This window comes from Canis aureus, chromosome 2, assembly GCF_053574225.1.
Source record: "Canis aureus isolate CA01 chromosome 2, VMU_Caureus_v.1.0, whole genome shotgun sequence".
In the NCBI taxonomy this organism is placed as follows: domain Eukaryota; kingdom Metazoa; phylum Chordata; class Mammalia; order Carnivora; family Canidae; genus Canis; species Canis aureus.
In genome coordinates, this window is record NC_135612.1 from 83,048,476 (window position 1) to 83,069,050 (window position 20,575).

The 20,575-nt window shown below is 35.7% G+C and overlaps 1 long non-coding RNA gene across 11 annotated transcripts in view; it reads left to right on the forward strand.

Annotated features, from left to right (window-relative positions):
* Positions 1-20,575, forward strand: part of LOC144302696 (uncharacterized) — a 79,273-nt gene that overhangs the window by 29,542 nt on the left and 29,156 nt on the right. For 9 of the 11 annotated variants that reach the window (XR_013369748.1, XR_013369752.1, XR_013369700.1 and 6 more), the window contains one exon: positions 18,188-18,247. The exons of the other annotated variants lie outside the window; for them this stretch is intronic. This is a non-coding gene — a long non-coding RNA (uncharacterized LOC144302696). The remainder of the gene's footprint in view (positions 1-18,187; positions 18,248-20,575) is intronic. 11 annotated transcript variants of the gene reach the window in all.

Consider the following 20,575-nt stretch of genomic DNA (forward strand, 5'->3'; position numbering starts at 1 on the left):
GAGTCTGTCTTTCATAAGGCGATTGTCTTCGGTAGACGCAGTTTCCAAAGTGAGCAGTTAGCCAAGAACTGTCAGCCAACAGGGCTTCCCAGGAGCTGAGAAAATAAATCCTCTGGAACTGAAGGTGGTTTTGGGATAGCATGGCATCCACAATGGGCAGTATGCATAAAATGTTCACCTTTTTTTAAAGATTTTATTGATTTATTTTAGATTGAGACAGAGATAGTGAGAGAGAGCACAAGTGGGGAGGATGTGGAGAAGCAGTCTCCTTGTGGAGCAGGGAGCTGGATGACGGACTCGATCCCAGGACTCTTAGATCATGACCTGAGCCAACAGCAGATGCCTACCTGACTGAGCCACCCAGGTGCTCCTAAAATGGTCATCTTGACATGAAATTAAATGTATTTCAACTTCATATATTATTAAAATCATAAAGTCAAAGTTTATGGTTACTCATCTTTAAAAATTCGAAGCAAACAGTATTATCACCTAACAGGGTTTATGTTTCACCCATTCTCCCTTTTTTTTTTTCTGGACCCTACTGTCCTTTATTAGTAAACTGTCTTTCTCTTGCTCTCTCTCTCCCTCTTTCTGATAAATATCCACTTTCCTCATATTCTCTCTCTGAATTCATAATCTCTCCTCCTTCACACCCTCAAATATCTTTCCTTCAAGGTCTTCAATTAGCAGCCTTGATGTAAATAATTCTGTAGAAGTAAGGTAGGTATGTAATATAATGCATATAGCTTCCACAACATTAAATGGAAAATAACTCTGCAAAACAGTTTCTGTAAAATGAATGTGTTCTACCTCATTTATGTCACCTGAACCCTTCGGTCTATCTTATCCTTTACAACCTGTGATTGAAAAGGCACCCCAGTAGTGATTATTTTCCTAATCTCACATGTATCTCATAACCTCTGATTTTACAGATATAAGGGATGAAAGAGCTTACATCACTTTTTCAAGGCTGCAAAACTAGTTACTGATCTTCCCATTGTATCTTGATTTTTTGTTCATGGGTGCATGGCTCTCACGGTGCCTAGAGCATAAGCAGTATTTGAGAGATATTTGTTGTTGAAAAGAGAAAGAGAAAATAAACAGCAGCAAAAAATGACTTTGAATAAGGCCAACAAAGCCAGCAGAGAAGGGGGCTTAAGATGGTAGAACACATATGCTATTATAAAATCACAAAGTACAAAAATTTATATTAAAGTTTGTTCAAGGGTTAGAGGGTAGTCCCCACTTACCTGCAGTTTGGGTTACTGTGGTCAGTCCTGGTCAGAAGCAGATGATCCTCTTTCTGCCATATTGGCGGAAGGTCGATGGTAGCCTAGTGCAACACCAAGACATGTAGGTCATTCACCTCGCTTCATCTCATCCCCTAGGCATGTTATCCTCTCACATCATCACAAAAGGAAGGGTGAGTACAGTCCAATAAGACATTTTTAGAGAGAGAGAGACCATATTCTCATGACTTTTATTACAGTATGGTGTTATAATTGACTGCTATTATTTATTGTTAACGGTTACTCTGTCTTATTTATAAATTAAGCTTTTAAACCTATGAATTAAATATACATAGGGTTGTATGTGCAGGAAAGAAACATAGCATATACAGTGTTTGGTACCATTCTCATTTTTAGGCCGTCACTGGAGGTCTTAGAACATATCCCACGTGAGTACGATATATTCGGACCATAAGTACCCTTAGCAGCAAACGAGAATTTGCAAGGAGCTTAACTGGGCTCCTGGTCATCACAATATTAAATTCCCATCGATTTTAGGACAAATAAAGTAAGTAAATTAGATAGGAACCGTAGGAACCGGGAAACATTTACTGATTTTATCTTTCCCTTTAGAGGTATTATTCTAAGACAGCAAGAAATAGAGCGTGTCTCTGGTCATGGAAACAGCCTAGGTAATTTTAATAATGACCCTGGTAATCTCACGACATCGTTTTGCCTTAGGACTATATCAGTTAAGTCTTTTAATACCTCTGAGGTTCAGTTTCCCCCAGCAGAAAAATGAAGGGCTTTCTCTATGGCCTCAGAGGCTTCCCTAAGTGCTAAATCTCTAGATTTAGATTTCTCTAAATCTAAGTTTATTTCTCATCTCTATGTGTGTCACTTCTGCTATGTGTGTCTTACTTCGTTTATACATGCTTTTAAGCTCCCTGGTTTATCATATAGTTTTTTTTTTTTTTTCAAGCTTACAGATTTCTTTGGGCACATTTGCACATATGTGAAACACATTCATGAGTAAGATATCAGAATTATCTTTTCGAGAACATCTATATGTTTAGCTTCTGAAACATCACTGTACTTGATCATGAGATGCTAAGTCAAACCCTACAAATGATGTCATGTAACTCTCTCAATAATAATAATAATAACTCTCAATAATAATAACTCTCAATAATAACTCTCAATAATAATAACTCTCAATATTAATACTAATAATAATTATTAATTCTTAATAATAATAATAATAATAATAATAATAACAACAACCCTGAACTCTTCTAAATATCAAAACACTCTGGCTGTAAGGAATTCACATAAATATTATGCACCCAGATACATATTTTACAAAACAGATAAAGACTTTGCTGTTCTTGTGACATAGATATGGACTTTTAAGTAGAAAGGCTTTTACTGATTTTCAATTTGCCAGTATCAGACTTTCAAGGAGCAAGAAATGTTATTGCTCTATGGGCCAAATTATTACTTTTATAATCCCATCTCCCTGTTACTCTTTGTCTTTAATTCTTTGCTAGCTAATCAGAGATCCCCACTTATTATTCTTCCAATATTGTTAAAGCAAACATTTATCTTCCACTTGCCCAACATATTTTACATTTAATTCTTGATTTAAAAGTAAACGCTAGGATAAATACAGTTTGCAAAGCTTTTCTAATAGCTTAAGTCATGGGTTTCAGTCTTTGGATATTTTTCCCTTGTTGCTATGATCCTTCAGATTTTTTTCTACTGCTCGAGTCCATTGAGGTTCCTACTTTGAGCACCGATGTAAATTTCTGGAACCAGATCCTACAGAGTGCAAAAAGGCCATTTATTGTTACAGAGCAACAAAGCCTTTAAATAGTCCCTAGCCCTACATGCTTGCTACAAATTTTCGTCTTCCAGAGTTCACATTTTGGCATAGTTGTGCTCAAAATATGAAGTGCTTCTGCATAAATCTACAATATATTTTTCAAAAATAGTTCTCCCAAAGTAGCCCATGGGGAGAAATACAGCAAGCAAACAAGACACTCACTGAAAAGGATGGTCTGAAACATAATTGGAAATTGTTTCACTGCAGAGAATTTCATAATTAATTCTCCAGATTACTGCTATGATTATTCAAGCTTTAACATGTTCTAGCAAAAGTCCTCCCAGTATAAGTATGATATTTTAAAGTAAGTGTCTATTGTATTTTTAAACTCCAAAATTTTGTTACATTCTGAGGTATGAAACCAGGCAAATGATATTACCATTTATTGCATAGGTTCCTACTGCTTTCCAAACTTAAATACTTTCAAATCTCTCAACCTTTACAAGTCTGTCATCTCTTTCTCTCTTTTGTAGAAGGACTGAAGGTAAAGAAAAAGAATATAGAAACTTCTATAGACTTGAATATTGTCTTATTACAGATGGAGGCCTTTTCTCAGTTACAATGTTTGTCTTCCTCTTTTGGATTTGTAGATTAGAAAAGATATCCAAACTTTGAAGCCAGATTGACTTCGTTTTAAATCTCAAATCCTAGATGTGTAACTTCAGAAAAAGTGTCCTTTTCCTCATATATAGAACGGGGAATACTTGACCAATACACAAATCCATACTTGGGAGCACACTTGATTGTTGGCACATCTCAGGAAATATTGTTTTTCTCTTTCATTAAGTGGAAAAAGAAGCTCTAGCTGAGCTTTGTGATATAAGCTCTGAGATTTGTGAATTTTTTTTACCTCTGCCAAATAATTCAGACACAAGTTTTGAAATTCTTTAAGTAATAATAATAAGCAGCAGCATATATTGAAAACTTATGTTTTCCAAGCACTACAGAATCAGACAAGAATCGAAAGCCTTTTTTCTTAAGTATTCCAGACTATATTAAAGATGATTATATATGTATATTTAATATGTATTATAGGATATAATATATATCAGATACTTGTTATATGAGAGGTAAACTCTAATTAAAATAAACTTTATTGGGGCACCTGGGTAGTTCATTTGGTGAAGCAACTGACTCTTGATTTTGGCTCAGGTCATGATTTCAGGATCCTGAGATCAAGTCCTGCATCAGGCTCCGTGCTAAGCATGGAGCCAGCTTAAGATTGTCTCTCCCTTTCTCTCTGCTTCTCCCTGCCCCCACTTGTGTACATTCTCTATAAATTAAAATAATTTTTTTAAAATTAATTAAAATAAACTTTATTTTTCAGATTCATAGGCTTATATTAAGTTTATTAGTATTGAGAGGTATCTTATACCCCATGTATCATCTTCTTGATGATTAATGATTTTCCATCTTTGGTCACCTCAGAGTGTTCACAAAAGACCTGATGTGCAGACCATGTACCTATCACAGGTGGGGCAGAAGGTTATATAGACACTGATTTCCTCATTACTGCAATTTTATTTTTTTTAGTAAGTGGAGTAGTATTTTTTTTCAAAGGAAAATATGTAAATTTTTGAGATATTTTCTATTTAATATCTTCCAGCTCAACTTAATCTCATCCCTGGACAACACAATTCATTTCCTTTAGTTGCTACTTTTACTGTTACAACTTATTTTCAAATGACATCTATGCTTCTATATTTTGATTCATCTATTTTAGATATTCTTATGTATTTATTTCATCACCTGTTTCCTACTAAGTATGACTTAGCTATCTTATCACTCTCTTCTTTTGTCATTTCTTCAAATATTGACATATCACAATTTGAATTTAATATGCATTCATTCTTACCATGCTGTGATTATGTAATTTTGGTCACTGCAAGTTCAAGTAATCTTTGATGATTATTTTTCCACTATATAACATTTTCTATGTCTATAGTGATAAAATTCGCCTTTTTAAAATTATTTACTTGAATTCAAAAGAACTATCTCTTATTTATTTTGGTAAACCAATTCAGATATCAGTCATCTATCAATAATTAATTTTCAGTTCTCAACTTTATGAGATAATCTATCAATTTATTTATTCATTTATTCATGTTTGTTTTGTTTTCCTATGGATTCAATCCAAACTATTTGCGCTTTGGTCCTTACAGCAAGTTTTACACCCTGAACTTCTTTGCTTTCTAACATAGGAAATCTTGGTGCCTAGATACTATTTTTTTATTTTTCTTGGTTTCCTAAGAATCTGTGTGTATTAGATAATTTGTAAGCCCTTCTGTATTTGAAAATGCTTTTCCCTCTGAATTTGTGGTTAAGAGTTTGGCTAGGGCGGGTACCTGGGTGGCTCAGTGGTTGAGTGTCTGCCTTTGGCTCAGGTCGTGATCCTGGGATCATAGGATTGAGTCCCTCATCGGGATCCCCCCAGGGAGCCTGCTTCTCTCTCTGCCTATGTCTCTACCTCTACCTCTCTCTGTGCCTCTCATGAATAAATAAATAAAATCTTTTTTTTTTTTTTAAAGAATTTGGTTAGGTGTAGAATGCTAACAAGTCTTTCTCTTCTTCCATCACTTCCTAGATTCACTGTTGCTATTGAGTGATCTAATTTCTGCTTTCCCATTTTTGCTATAGAATCCATTTATGCTTAACCATTTATGCTTGGTCTTCTATGTATCACTTGTCTTCTGAAATCTTGCAATCCGATAAATGGGCTTGGGCTTTGATTTTTTGTCAATTTGTCTAGCTCCATGAAGGAAGAAGGCATGTTAGTTAATTAGTATTAGACTGCATCAATTAGATTATAAATAGCTTGCCTGTGTTAATAGCTACAGCAAATCTCAGGATCAGAGTCATGAGCATTATTAACTTCTGTCAAGTGATACTGGCTTTCTCTTTGTGATGGTAGCATCGTTTCCTTTCTAGATGCCTTTATATAAGTCAGAAAAGAGGTCTGTCAAAAATATTCAGGATGTAAAAAAGGTATTCAACACGTATAACCAAAATGACAAGGTGGTATGTAGATTTAGCAAAATGCACAAAACGCGTATCATAACAAGGCAAAGTGAGAAGGCGGCGTTCCACTCTGTTGCATCTGTCCCTTTGTGCATAGGCCTAATATTTCCAGTGCTTAAGAGCCATAAGTTTCCCAAAATAACTTTTACTTTGTGTAACAAGTGCATCATGTTTCAGTCTCCGTATTCTTGTTTGAGTCCTTAGCTTCATACGGAGGCTGCAATAGGGCTCAGCCTCATTTTACAGCAATGACACCATGACTTTGAGGATATCCTCTGGTTAGTTCTGTTTGTTTCCATTACCAAGCTAAACGGCCCTAAAGAGAAGGCTTTTATTTGATATTATCTGACCAAATATTTATAAAATAGTGACCTAAGTTGTACTTTTATTGCTCTTAATATCATGTTCTCAGCGTACAGATTTTGATTGCAGTGATTTACTCAAGGCTTTTCTCATGGAAGGGAGAGATCATGATGACATGAGCAAGTGGCTAATGATTCATCATCTGCTCTCCGGCAGGGCTCTCCATTATTTCTCTTTATAGGAACATGGACCTGAGATTGATTTTATTTGAGCGTTGATCGCTCATCAGAGATTTTCCATGCCTGTATGCTTTCAAAAGGAAAATTGCAGTCATCTGTTTCTCAAACTCCCTGTTTTCTTGGTTCAACAAGTTGAATTAGTGATATACCACCAAATCCCACTTTCAGGACCAACAATCTACTTTTTCTATTGTACTTATATCAAGGTTTTAGGCTGTGAATTACAAGTCTTAAGATCTTTAACAACCTCACAGTTGTACCATACAAGATTCCATAATTTGAAATTTAGCTCCTAAGCTGCCATTCTATACCTCATAGAGGCTCCTGTAGATGTATCATAAAGAATGAAGGAGTCTCAGCTTCAATGGGGGAAAAATTGGAATGTGCATGAAAACATAATTGTGTGTCCCTACACATGTAGGAGACAAATCCTATGGAAATAGTGAGCATTGAAAGATAAACTTCCTGTAATAAATCTCAGTAATCCATACAATTTTAAAGAAGAACATTTCCAGAATTGTAATGGATAGTAGAAACTTTGAATTTTAAAAAGTTACAAAAATTGGTTTATTTGTTTTGCAATAGTTTTATTTATTTTTTAAAATATTTTATTTATTGATCCATGAGACACACAGAGAGAGGCAGAGACACAGGCAGAGGGAGAAGCGGGCTACCCCCGGGGAACCTAATGCAGGACTCGATCCCAGAATCTTGGAATCAAGCCCTGAGCCAAAGGCAGATGCTCAACCACTGAGTCATCCAGGCCTCCCTTTGCAACAGTTTTAAATAATAGTTTGTAATTGGAATTTCTGGTTTAGATACACACTTTGATCATTACTAGAGAGTCACATTCTGGTCCCGAACAATTTAATATCCATCACTGTTTCCCCATAAGCCTGGGACCACATATGTTTCAAAAGGCTCAATGTAAACTTTGATCTTGGCTGTATTTTGTTTTAATAATCATTTTCACTTAGAAAAGAGTGAGAAAACACATATTCTTCCTAAATTGCCCTAAAATTAAATTATTTTAGGAAAATAATTTGTATCTGTTTCTCTTTATCAAATATATTTTGGCTTGCTTTTAAACACAGAACATTTAAGAGTGAGCTTATCATATTTATCATAATTGTTTTTATCTTTTTGAACTAATTTTGAATGTTCTTTGTTATACCTCTAAAAACAAAGTCTCCAATCAGTATCTTCCAGATATTGAATGCTTCCTCTGTTTCTCATTTTACTAATCTCTGAGTTTAAGAATAATAAGTTTTAACTGGAGATCAGAGGAAACAATTAACCTTGAGAAGAAGTATATAGCACTCTAGTTAATGGAAATATTTTTCACATTTTATTCACATGAATAAGATGACCTTAAAACACATCCTGGTTACCACTCTGCAATAATAAGAGTTCTGTTAAATGACTTTAGGCCACACACACAAAAAAATCAATTAAATGATCAAAACCTTGTTAGTGGAGAAGTTCCTAATACTAGATTATGCACATTGTCACACTGATGTATGTGGCTTGTGTAAGTTGAAAGACAATAATGATTTTTTTAATACAGTGTTTAATCCTCTGTGGGACACAGGATGGTGTTATTAGAGGAAATGAAATACATAGCATTAAACACTTAGTATTTTAAAGGCTGACAGTTTCTGAATAAAAATAATGTTGCTTTTTAAAAAAATTCCATGTTATTTTATTTCATCTATACATGCTCCTATTTTTTTTCTGTTTGCTTATTTTATTTTGTTTTGGCTTTTTTTTTTCACTGTAATAATAATAGTATCAAATTTCAAGAAGTTTAGCACACACACAAATTGCTTATTAAAATATTATTTATTCTTGACCTGGGGATAGCACAGTCATTCATCATTATAAGGAATATCACCCCTAAATCCTCACCAGTCAAACTAGTTGTTCTCAAACTTTAGCATAAGAATCACATGGAGGATGGGGCACCCTGGGCAGCTTAGTGCAGAAGGTCTACTTTTGGCTCAGGTCATGATCCCAGGATCCTGGGATGGAGACCTGCATTGGACTCCTTGCTCATCAAAAAAGTCTGCTCCTCCTTCTCCCTCTGGCCCTGCTCATGTTCTCTCCCTCTCGCTCACTTTTTTTTCAAATAAATAAATAAGAATCTTTAAAAATGAAATTAAAAAAAAAAGAATCATATAGAGGACTTGTTAAAACAAAAACTGCTGGGTCCACCCCCAGAGTTTGATTCAATAAATCTTGGCTATCTGTATTCATTTGAGTCCCCACATGATACTTACGTTACTAGTTGAGCCACACTTTGAAAAACAGTAACTTAACCATCTTCTTATTCTAACTACCTTTACCTCTGCCTAAAACCCCATCCATCTCCCCTTTATCTATCCTCCTAGCTAGTATCTACTCAATATCCAAAACTCAGCTGAGAAGTTACTTCTTATGGGAAAACTTCCCAAATGCCCCCAGCTTAGATTTGAGGCCTGTACCTGTCAGATACCAACTACACAGTAATCTGAAAATAAGAAGTTTAATATAAAGAATAGTACTTATAATAAGGGATTGGAGAGTAATGAGGGCTTGTCAGTAAGAGTTAAAGAGAACTCTAAACAACAGATACAAAGACCAGGCACTGCCCCAGGGTCTGTGATCTAGACCTCCCTACAGAGGAAATAAGCATGGTCACTGAATGATAGAGAAGTCCCTCTGGTGCTACACCTGTGGAACTTGCTGGAAATCTGCCTTCTTAGGTATCAGGAGAAGTAGTCCATGGGAAGAGTGTTCACCTCTGTGTGCCATAGAATCTGGGTGGTGCAGGAGGCACACATACTGGGAGAGCCCGGTGCTGAAGAATAACCCCCCCCCCGCCCCTGCAAGACTGCACCCTGGGTGTACTAAAAGAATCCGCTAAAAGGAGCACAGTGAAATAAATAGGGGAAACCCTTTTATCTTGAGGATGTCTCTAACACCAACTCTTGACAAAGACTGATGTTATGCCATCTGGGAAAGGTTAAAAAAAAAAAATGTTTTAAAGGTCCAAGTGAATTTTCCCAGAGAAGTCAGTGAAGAATGGATCTGAGAGATCCAGATCCAATAAATTGGTAATTGTGATCCTTCTGTTTGGAGGGATACACAGTGTACTACTCAAAAAATACACATTGAACTAAACTCCCATGGTGACTATGCCTACTTCATTGATACATTTGGTTTATTCAGTAGGCATTATTAAATATATAACAACACTGGCCATATTACATTATTATTTTAATCCCCATACTCACTAAGTACCTGGAACATTTTAAGGGTTCAACAAATATTTATAGAATGCATGACTACAACATAACAAAAGTAAGTTGCCAAATGAAATATGTTGAAATGACTTCAGATGTTTATATTCTTTTTCAGAGAGAGGTAATAAATAAAAGTATAAATAGGTTAAAAACTTGCGTAGGTAGATGTCTGTTGGGACTTTTGTGCTGTAAAATTCAGTTACTGAAATTACTCTAAAAACCATTCTATAAAAATAAATAAATAAAAAATAAAAACCATTCTATAAAAATACTAATTCGGGGGATCCCTGGGTGGCTCAGTGGTTTGGCTCCTGCCTTTGGCCCAGGGCGTGATCCTGAGTCCCTGGATCAAGTCCCACATCGAGCTCCCTGCATGTAGCTTGCTTCTCCCTCTCTTCTCTCTCTCTCTCTCTCTCTCTCATGAATAAATAAATAAAACCTTTAAAAAATACTAATTCATGAAAAAAAATCAATAAGTTGACATTTGAATCCTTCAACTGGAAAAAAAAAATCAGCTATTTATCCAAAACAAACAAACAAACAAACACCAAAACCCAACCCAGTGCTCTAAGATGAAATGAATATTGTACCATTTTGACAATTCTTAAATGTTACTGTTATGTCTTATACATGAAATACGACATGATTATGGTATTCCAAGGAATGAGAAGGACTTTGTAATTCAATATTCAGGGGGAAAAAAGTTGGCCTTAAAAAGAGGACAGCTGCTGTATTTTTTTATTGCAGACAAAATCAGAGAGTGAGAGAAAATCTTCTATATCATTAATAGAATAAAATAAGAAAAGATAGAGTAATAATATTTGTACTCTATAGGATTATGCATTTCATACATTTGCACATACATATCACTTTCTAGTTCCACATAGTGGCCCATATATTAACACTAAGAGGAATAGACAATCTTATTACCTAATCACTACCATTTTGCAGATGACACAACTGAGGAATTTAGAGATTAATCCCTTGCTCAGAGTCCCAGCACTAGTACGGCTTAGGGCTAGGCTTTAAACCTAGGCAGGCTGCTTTCATAGCCTTTTCTCTTAAAACACAACATCTCTATACCAGGCCATATGCTACATAGAAATGCTATGGCCCTGCTTAGGTAGGTAGTGTATCGTTTCCAAACAGGCTAAGTTTATTACTATTTTTTGGTGTTCTAGAGCATTTCAAATCCAGTGCAACCCTCCTTTCCTTCCTTCCTTCCCTGTACCCTTCTATAAACTCCATGCTTCTGCCGACCTTGGCATTTTCTCAGCACATTTTGTCCTTTCTTTTAAACAGATCATTACTGATACTCCATGTCCAATGCTTCCATCACAAATGTTTTTCCCCCCATTTTGGGGGCACCTGGGTAGTTCAGATGGTTAAGCGTCCAACTAATGATTGTTACTCAGGTCATGAGCTCAGGGATCGTGAGATTGAGCCTCATGTCTGGGTTCCTCTCAGCATGGGATGTGCTTGAAGGTTCTCTCCCTCTGCTCCTCCCTGCTCATACTTTCTCTCTCTCTCTCTCTCTCTCTCTCTCTCTCTCTCTCTGTCAAATAAATAAATCTTTAAAAATTTTTTTTCTAGCTACCAAAAGCTTTCCCAAACTTCACACTGGCTCATTCTCACATCCAATTGCCTAATAGATGTGGAATAGCTGTGTCAGGGCCAACCCATATAATGGACTAAATTTAAACTCATGGTCTCTCCCTCCCTTTAGCCCAATGGCCCACAACCCCTTCTCCTTCTATTATATTCTTTCCTTATGCTACTCAGGGTCCCTCATCCGCTTCGTCATTAAAAGTACTGTATAGAATGTGAGAGAAGGATTAATCAAGAATTGAAGTAATTAGTCTGGTTCTTATATGCTAATCCCACTGTGACGACTGTTTTAATTTAGTCTCTTTTCTTTTCCCACCATGGTTTCTGCCACAGTCTTAACACTCTTAACCTGCTTCAGTCTTACAGTCCTCAATCCAGAGAGAAATTCCAATGGCATTAAAATATACAAAGGTTCCTTAATATTTCAGTGGAATTTATAATTCTTAATAACTCACACAAAACCCTGGGCATAATTTTAGTTTCATCTTACACTAATCCTTCTCAATATTCTTTGCTCTGAATTATGAAACCATTTGCAAGTCTGCAAAAGATGCTCTGCCCTTTCTCCTTGTTGCCTGCGCATGAACTATTCAATTTACTTCAGTGTCCTCTTTCTCTCTTTTCTTCCTAACTCTTTCAAATTCACTCAGAGTCAGCTAATTTGGAAAGCTTGTCTTCAGTATTTGCAATAATGAGATATAGGCCTATCCTTTCTATTCTATATCTCTTTAGATTTACATTCATTAATGTGCATCCAGTTTTAAAATGCATTTAAAACTGATTCATTAAAAATGACATTTTTTTCAAATTAACTTTCATCTTCTTGACCTTACAAAGTAATCCATATTAAATTGTTGCATTTTGAAATTACAGAAACTGTAAGAAAAATATTTTATACCATCAATACAATGAAGCACAGCTGTTCTCATTCTGGTGACATAATTATTCAAAACTATTTTATTTGAAGTCTGTTAGAACGATCTCATGAGTGTATTATGCCCATATTGTTGAGTCTAGATTCTCTATTTTTTAAGATTAATTAATAACAATAAGAGAAATTTTTGTTGAGCATTTATCCACGTAACTGTAGGGAAAATACTATAGGAATAATCTTATTTAATTCCCACAATAATCCTATGAGGCTAGTACTATGTTTTCACACATTTTCTGAAGAAGAAGTTAATATCAGACAGACTAAATGACATAAGCAAGGTCACAGACCAGCAAGTGGGATGCCAGGAGTGAACTTTTTTTATTCCAGAGAAGAGGTGTCTTTTTAACATGAAGACCACAGAAGCTTTTGCTTCTTTCTCCCCAATAGGCTCTGCAAAATGCTGATTATCTGCTTTACTTGTTAGTCTTGGGAATATGTTTGGTTTGTGTGCTTAGCCCTGCAGCTTTTCCTGACCTGTATGCCCTGTCCTTTTCTTTTTTTCTCTCTTCTGTCTAGAATCTTCCCTTACACTGCAGTGATGAAAAACACGATATATTTAACTGCCTCTAGGGAAAAGAGATACTGTGGATTAGTCTTCAAAGGGAAAACACAAACAAATAAACAAAATAAAGTAAAAGCAATCACGCTTTGTGAAGTTATATGAAGTTATATGACAGTTCCTTGGCTGAAGAAATATCATTACTTCTAAATTATGAAATAACCAATTACTTCTAAACAGCACATTATTATACTCTATTTTTAAATTTTTTTTCTTACTCTACTAAGTTGTTGCCCTTTTGAGTCATTATTGTATTTTCAGAACTGACAAGATACTAAGTATATAGAATAGTCAAGAATTGCTTCCATTAATCAAGCAATAAATGAACAAATACGTGGGCCATATTTTGCAAGAAAGCACATCCCATAGCTCCTGGGGACCACTAGTCTTGCACTCTCAAACACAGACAGTACACAAGAGGAATCTCCTCTTGTGCAAAGTCTCCAAATTTCAATGCTCAGGATAAATGTTTCTTTTTCAACCATTACTATATAAAAGGAAATCCTTCCTGAAATGAAAGACTATAGTAACCAACTATTCCACATGTCAAGTTTTGTTCTTGAAAACAGTAGTCAAGAGCCTTGACCAAACATGTCTCCAATAATTGAGTCCACCTACTCACTAATTCAAAAGACATTACAGAGACTCAGGCTGCAAATCACACAATAATCTTTAACATGTAGACACACTTGGCTTATAGAAGTGTATGAGATATACTTCTCACCTGTTTTGGGTCTACCTAAATAGGTGACATTGATAGAAAAAAAAACTGTTAGTATTAGAGGTCCCTATTCATTTATCTAAAGCGAGGCTTCTCGATTTCAGCAATACTGATATCTTGGGCTGGGTAGTTTTTTGTTGGTAATTATTTGCTGTTGTTGTCCTGGGTGTTGTGGGATGGTTAGCAGCACGCCTGGCCTTTCTCTACTAAATGCCAGGAGCGACCCTTCTGTAGTTGTGACAAACAAAAATGTTTCTAGACATTGCCAATGTTCCTGGAGACATAAACCCTTAAACTTTAGGTCATCGAAATCACCCAAAGTACTTGCAAAAAAAACAGACTGCTAGGTCCCATTTTCAGAAGTTCCGAGTCAGCAGATTTGTGGTGGAGCCCAAATATTTGCATTTATAACAACTTCTCATTTGATCTTGATGATGTAACTGCTATTTAAAGGACCTCACTTTGAGGGCCACCACTCTAAAAAGCAATTCATTTTTGCAAGATAATTTTTTAACTCAAAGAAAGATTTGCTGATTTTCTGGCATGATTATTTATATGTGTTTGATTTGGTTTGGTCTTTACAAAATAGAAACGATTTTAAATCTCAATCATTGTAAGTCAGTCTTGAAAATTAAACCACTGAGAATCCCATGCTCCATTAGCTTATGATACCTTTTACATCTATAATAAGTGAAGTGAATGCATAGGGATGAAACTGAACTAACCCATACCCTTTTCTCAACTTAAGTCAAATAAAATTGTGATTCTGCTACAACCATTCAACAATTGTATCTTTAGCTCTTAATTTAAACTAAACATAACCAAAAATAAATAAATAAAAAATAAATAAACTAAACATAACCAAGTATGTGTCACGGTTACCAAGTGAGCATTGAGAAATAATGCAAAAGGGTATTCCTTAAACAAGCTATTCTGAGCATATATAAAGCCGTACTTATATTGTTTGAATAATTGAAATATAATGACTCTAGAGTATAAATTATTCTACAACACATGAAAAGTACAAGGGAAGCAAACATCTGAATAATTTAGGTTAATTGGAGGTATAGAGAATGTTTCTAACAGATTTCAGCTATCCATTTAAGTGCTCTGATTCACTTTTTCAATCTGTCTTTGTAATCTCAAATTAAAATTTAGAATAAAAAAAGTTAGAATAGAGTCACTATTACATTTGTAAGGGGAAAGAAATTTAAGGTAGTTTTATTTTATCTTTTGACTAGTTATATCTGGTGCTAAGTATTCATAAAGTTTGATATATCTTTACATTTGGTAGCCTAAAGGTGAGAAATGCATATATGTAACCAAATGTTTTATTTTTTTCTCATCCAAATAATATAATACCATATGTCAATATAGTATATATGCCAAAATTATATATAAATGTAATGATTTCATTTTTCCATTTTCCTTCTTTCTTAGAAATCTGATTCAATATGTTCCATGTATAAAAGTACAAACTAATGTTATATTATCTCAAACAGTAGTTTTACTATATTTTACTAATATATATATATAAAAAAAAGTTTCCATGATTCAAAGAGCTTCGCAAAGCCCTGTGTTAAATACAAGCAAATAGTTTTCCTGAAGGCATGGCCTATCTGAATTTTAATATATGACATTGTTTGTATATCTCTCATGATAATTTAGATTACAAAACATTTGACCAGAGTTCTCTTTTTTTAGGACTATCTTCTGGGACCAAAAGCCTTAGGATACTATTTGACAAAGAGAACTCTATAATTTTAAAACCGTGTCACATAATTACCTTCTAGTCTAAGTGAGAGCTACTGTCCCTTTTAGTAAATATAAGGACACTGAAGTTTGAAATTTCAACACATGCAAAGCCACTAAGTAGAAATTTCTGCTATCAGTGTTAGAATTCAAGCTGTTCCACACAGTTCTAGTCTTCCTATCATGCTCTTGATTGTTCAGCAAGCCTCCCATGCTGATGAGCACTCGGAGAGCATAACCCCTACACACCCATGGGGCAGTAATAAGTGCATGAAGATAGTCTGAGTAAGTAAGACAATTGTATACTTGGAAGATGCAAGTTCTAAACGGGTAGTAAGGAGGGCTAGTCGGGCCATATTACTTGATAGGAGTATATTTTTATTAAGAGCTAAAGGAAATGGACTCCATTTAACTTGATTAATAACAATTGAAAAATATATCTACTAACTACATGATAGGTAGGGCTGAGTCAGTTCCAGTACCTAAATCTAAAAAGATTTACTTTTGCCTTGAAGACAGTTTTTTTGTTTGTTTGTTTCTGTTTTTTCTTAAATACAGGGAACTAACCCATCTTCATTTCATACTGAGGAATATTAAATAGTATTATCTGCTTATTTGACATTGTCATTCTGAGGTGAAATATTTAATAATACAAAATCATTAGGAAGATGACATGGATGTCTTTCTAAATACACGTGAGCACTTTGTGGGAATGTGCTGTCTTTCTCTTATTTATTATTTGTTGAATGAGTATTACATAACAACCCAAATTTAGGAATTTAATTATGGAAGATATAAAATGTGCTTGGTGAACTGAATTAAAATTTTTCCAGTCCCTCTGGAACCATGGGAGGCATCATTAATAAAGTGTTTTCTTTATCTTCATCCATTAAACTCATAATTATTAACAGCACCCACGATGTGTGACAGCAAATAAAGGCAAAGTCTTTCTCATAGAACTTGCTTTTTTGTGCATGTGTTAGTAAAACAATTGAACTAACAAACATTTGGAAAGGGTTGGCATAGTCAACAAACTGAATGGTTAATGTGATTAGAGCCCCCCCCAGAGATCAAAGGGTAGAGTGAGGCACAAAACACTCAAGCTACGCAAGATTGTCTGCAAGGATGTTGCTCTTTAATCTGAAGACTCTGGGGTGGCCACGGAAATATTTTAGCAAAGTGAATGTCATGAGGAGATTTGAATTTCGAAGACAACTCTTACTGCAATACAAGGGAGGAGTTGGAGGATGCTGGAATGTTTTCTGAGAGATCAGTTGGAGGTTGCTCTTTTAGAGTTGGTTGAGTGGTGACTGGGAGGATGGAAAAAAAACACTATCTGAGGAATAAAATTAACAGGACACGCTATGTGATAGAGTATGGGCACTGAGGAAGAAGAAAGGTGTCAAGGATGCTTTAGCTTTTTAGCCTATTGAATGTTTTTCTTGCCTATGACATTATTTCAGAAAGGCGCAATCATTTGTGTGTTTAATTAAAACCATGTTACAGTTTTCTGGTTTTTTAATGGCAAAAATCTAGGATTTTTGCAATGTGAAGGATACTCCAATTAGTGGAACTACATGATACGTAGGGCTGAGTCAGTTGCAGTAGTAGAAGGTCCTGGGGTTAAAATGCACCATGTTAAGTAATGTTATGCCAAGGACAAACCTACACACTATATTCAGGCATTTTTTGGTCCTTTTCGGCTATCCTGGTTTCCCTTTGGCAGTCATACTCTGCCCTGTAAGTGAAGAGGTATTTTCCGAACAATGAAGATGAGTTTATGGTAACCGGGGTTAAACTAATGGAGAGCATTGAATTGATCAGCAGGAAACTCGAGAAAGGTTAAAATAGCCTCCATTTTTATGTTGCTGTACAGTAGTGAGTAATGTTAATTGAATTCCCCTTGTGAGATTCTAAGAGATTTTTCCACAGGATCCTGTGCTGTATAAAAAGGAAACAATGGCTTGTGGTAAAGTTAATTCAAGCTGAGATACATTAACTGCACCACATTATCGGTTGCTAAGAGTGCTATTAACACACATCACCCACTGTGTATATTTGTGAATTAGGAGGTTTCCTTGTTAATGGAAATGAGACACTTTCCTTGAAAATATCAAGCACTGTGAATGTTGAGATTGTTTTTAAGAAGCACAAAAAGGGAAGAATACATGCATTCTGTACATGATGTGGCCCCTCTCCCTTTCGACCCAGCACCATTTTCACTCCTGCTTTGTTTCTCTTTGGACTGCTTGCTGTTGTTGTTTGTATATTTATTTTTCTGTTCTATGTGTGTGTGTGTGTGTGCGTGTGTGTGTGTGTGTGTCAGTGGTGGGGAATCATTTTGAATAGACTCGCACCATGAAAACACTTGCATTCAAGTGTACCAACCCATTCCGAATTTTCTAAAATAACAACTGCTTGTTACTAAACTTAAACAGAAAACATACTAGCTAAGGAATCCAGAAATTCAAGTTCGATCCTGGCTCTGGCTCTGCCCATATATGTGCCTGTGATAGTGGAAAAGGGCAAAGAAGCAGTATTTATGGAAAGCCTGTAAAATGCCAGGCAGAGGGCTGAGCTTTACTTATGTCCTTTCCTTTAAATTAATTCTCTTTTAGCCTTGGGACCAATATACTATTTTTCCCTTCTCTTTAGGGCTGAAGAATCTGTGACTCAGAAAAAGATAGTTCCTGGGGCCTTGGGTGGCTCAGTTGGGTAAGCATCAATCAGCCTTGGGCTCAGGTCATGATCCCAGGGTCCTTGGGTGGAGCCAGGCATTGGGCTCCTGGCTCCATGGGGGGTGGGGAGTCTGCTTCTCCCTTTCCCTCTGCCTGCCACTCCCCCTGCTTACGTTCTCTCTCTCTCCCTCTGTCAAATAAATAAAATCTAAAAAAAAAAAAAAAAAAAAAAAAGTCAGTTCCCTAATTGATCTATAAAATCAGTGTTATAGGCTGGGTGAATTCCATGGCCTCTCTAACATAGAACACTCATATATTTACCCCTTCACTCGCTGCTCTCTACACACAAACACACAGACACCTGCACTCAAATAGCTGCTTTTTTTTTTTTTTTTAAACGAATCATTTCATATTTTTGGTCATTGTCTTATTGCAGTGACCTTACATGAAATAAATACTTCGGTATTTTTGTTTGTTTAATTAATCTCCTACTTATAAACTCAGGTTACGCATCAATGTTATCCTACCACATATTCCTTACACTTCACCAAACACCAAAAAGTAAAGCACTTAAAAGCAATAATTCAAAAGTATGTTACTGACATTTTCACACTACATTTGCTTTATTCCAAAAGTGGACCCAGGGTATGAATATAAATGCAATTCTTCACCAATTACATGGAAACAAATGACAGTACAATTACATGATTAAAAATGAATTTTATTTATGCTTTTCCATGCATGAAATCTACATACTTCCTGTCTGGTTTGTCAATAGGCTCAAAAATACTCTTACAGGGCAGCCCCAGTGGCTCAGCAGTTAAGCATCTGCCTTCAGCCCGGGGCCTGATCCTAGAGACCTGGGATCGAGTCCCACGTTGGGCTCCCTGCATGGAGCCTGCTTCTCCCTCTGCCTGTGTCTCTGCCTCTCTCTCTCTCTGTGTCTCTCATGAATAAATAAATAAAATCTTTTAAAAAACACTCTTACAAATGTATAATTACTTTCACCGGTGAATTTTTTATAAAATTTCAATTCTGTGTGGAAAAATTAGCTTCTAGTAGTCTAAGTTAGAAATGGAGAGGAAGCAACATGAAAGAAATTCAGAAGATGTGTTTTAAACTCTGTAAATGGTTGTCTCTACTACATAGATTATGAAGCCAGTGATACGATGGGAATATAATTTAGTTTATTCATTGACTAAAAAAAAAATGATAGAGTGAATCCTGGTTCACAGATATACCACTGAGAATACTTTCCATTACTATTTACTATTACTTAAACATGTAGAATATATTAAAATATAAAAACCTTTCTGTTGTGTGCATAAACATTTTCCCTAAAGGAAATGCTTTTTGGTAGATAAAGAGAAATAAGCAAAAACTTCTCTGGGAGATTTTGTCAGGGGGAAATAATTGTAATAATAGTTTTAAAATAAGAAGTGATCAAACCGAGGCTAAAGCCAGACTACATAGATTTCTGAGCATTCCATGGTATTTTATCCCAGTGGCCCACTTCCTGTGCCAAAGGAGAACCTGCTCACTAGAACCTGTTTTTTTTTTTTTTTTTCTTCTTGGGCAGAGATAGAACACATTTTTTTTCAGTTTCTCTCAGAGTTAGGTTTGAGCACATTATAGTTGATAGAATGTGAGCAGAGTAACATGTGCTCTCTGAAGCCTTCGGGACTGGTTCTTAATCACTTACAATTCCCCACTGTCTCTGCCCCACCTTCACCTTCTCTTCTGTGATGCGTCCTCCTGACTATTCTCCTTTTTCTTTTTTATTTTCTTTCTTTATTTTTAAAGATTGTGAGAGAGAGGCATAGACACAGGCAGAGGGAGAAGCAGGCTCCATTCAGGGGACCCTGATGCAGCACTTGATCCCAGGATCCTAGGATCACACCCTGAGCCAAAGGCAGATGCTCAACCAATGAGCCACCCAGATGCTCCTCCTTTTTCATTTTTACTGGCTGGACATCTGGACCTCCTAGCTTGGGTAGGATTAGAAGCCATGAATTCAAGAAGGCAGACCTGTATCACCTGGCTTTCTAAATAATACAGCTTAGAAGAGCCAGACATTAACTGATCTAGAGTTATCTCGGATTGCCTTTGTGAGAAATAACCTTCTATTTCACTTAAGTCGTTATGATTTGGGGGTTCTAATTTCAAGTAGTTAGCCAAGCCTAATAATTAGTATATTTCACTGTTTCTTAATCATAATCCAGAGGATACACATAAAAAGCATAGTCTAACATTAGAACATCAGAAGAAAACAATGGACAAACTAGACATATACACACACAATGCATAAATGGATATGATTTTTGCTAATATAATTAAAAATACATGCACAATTCATAAATGAATA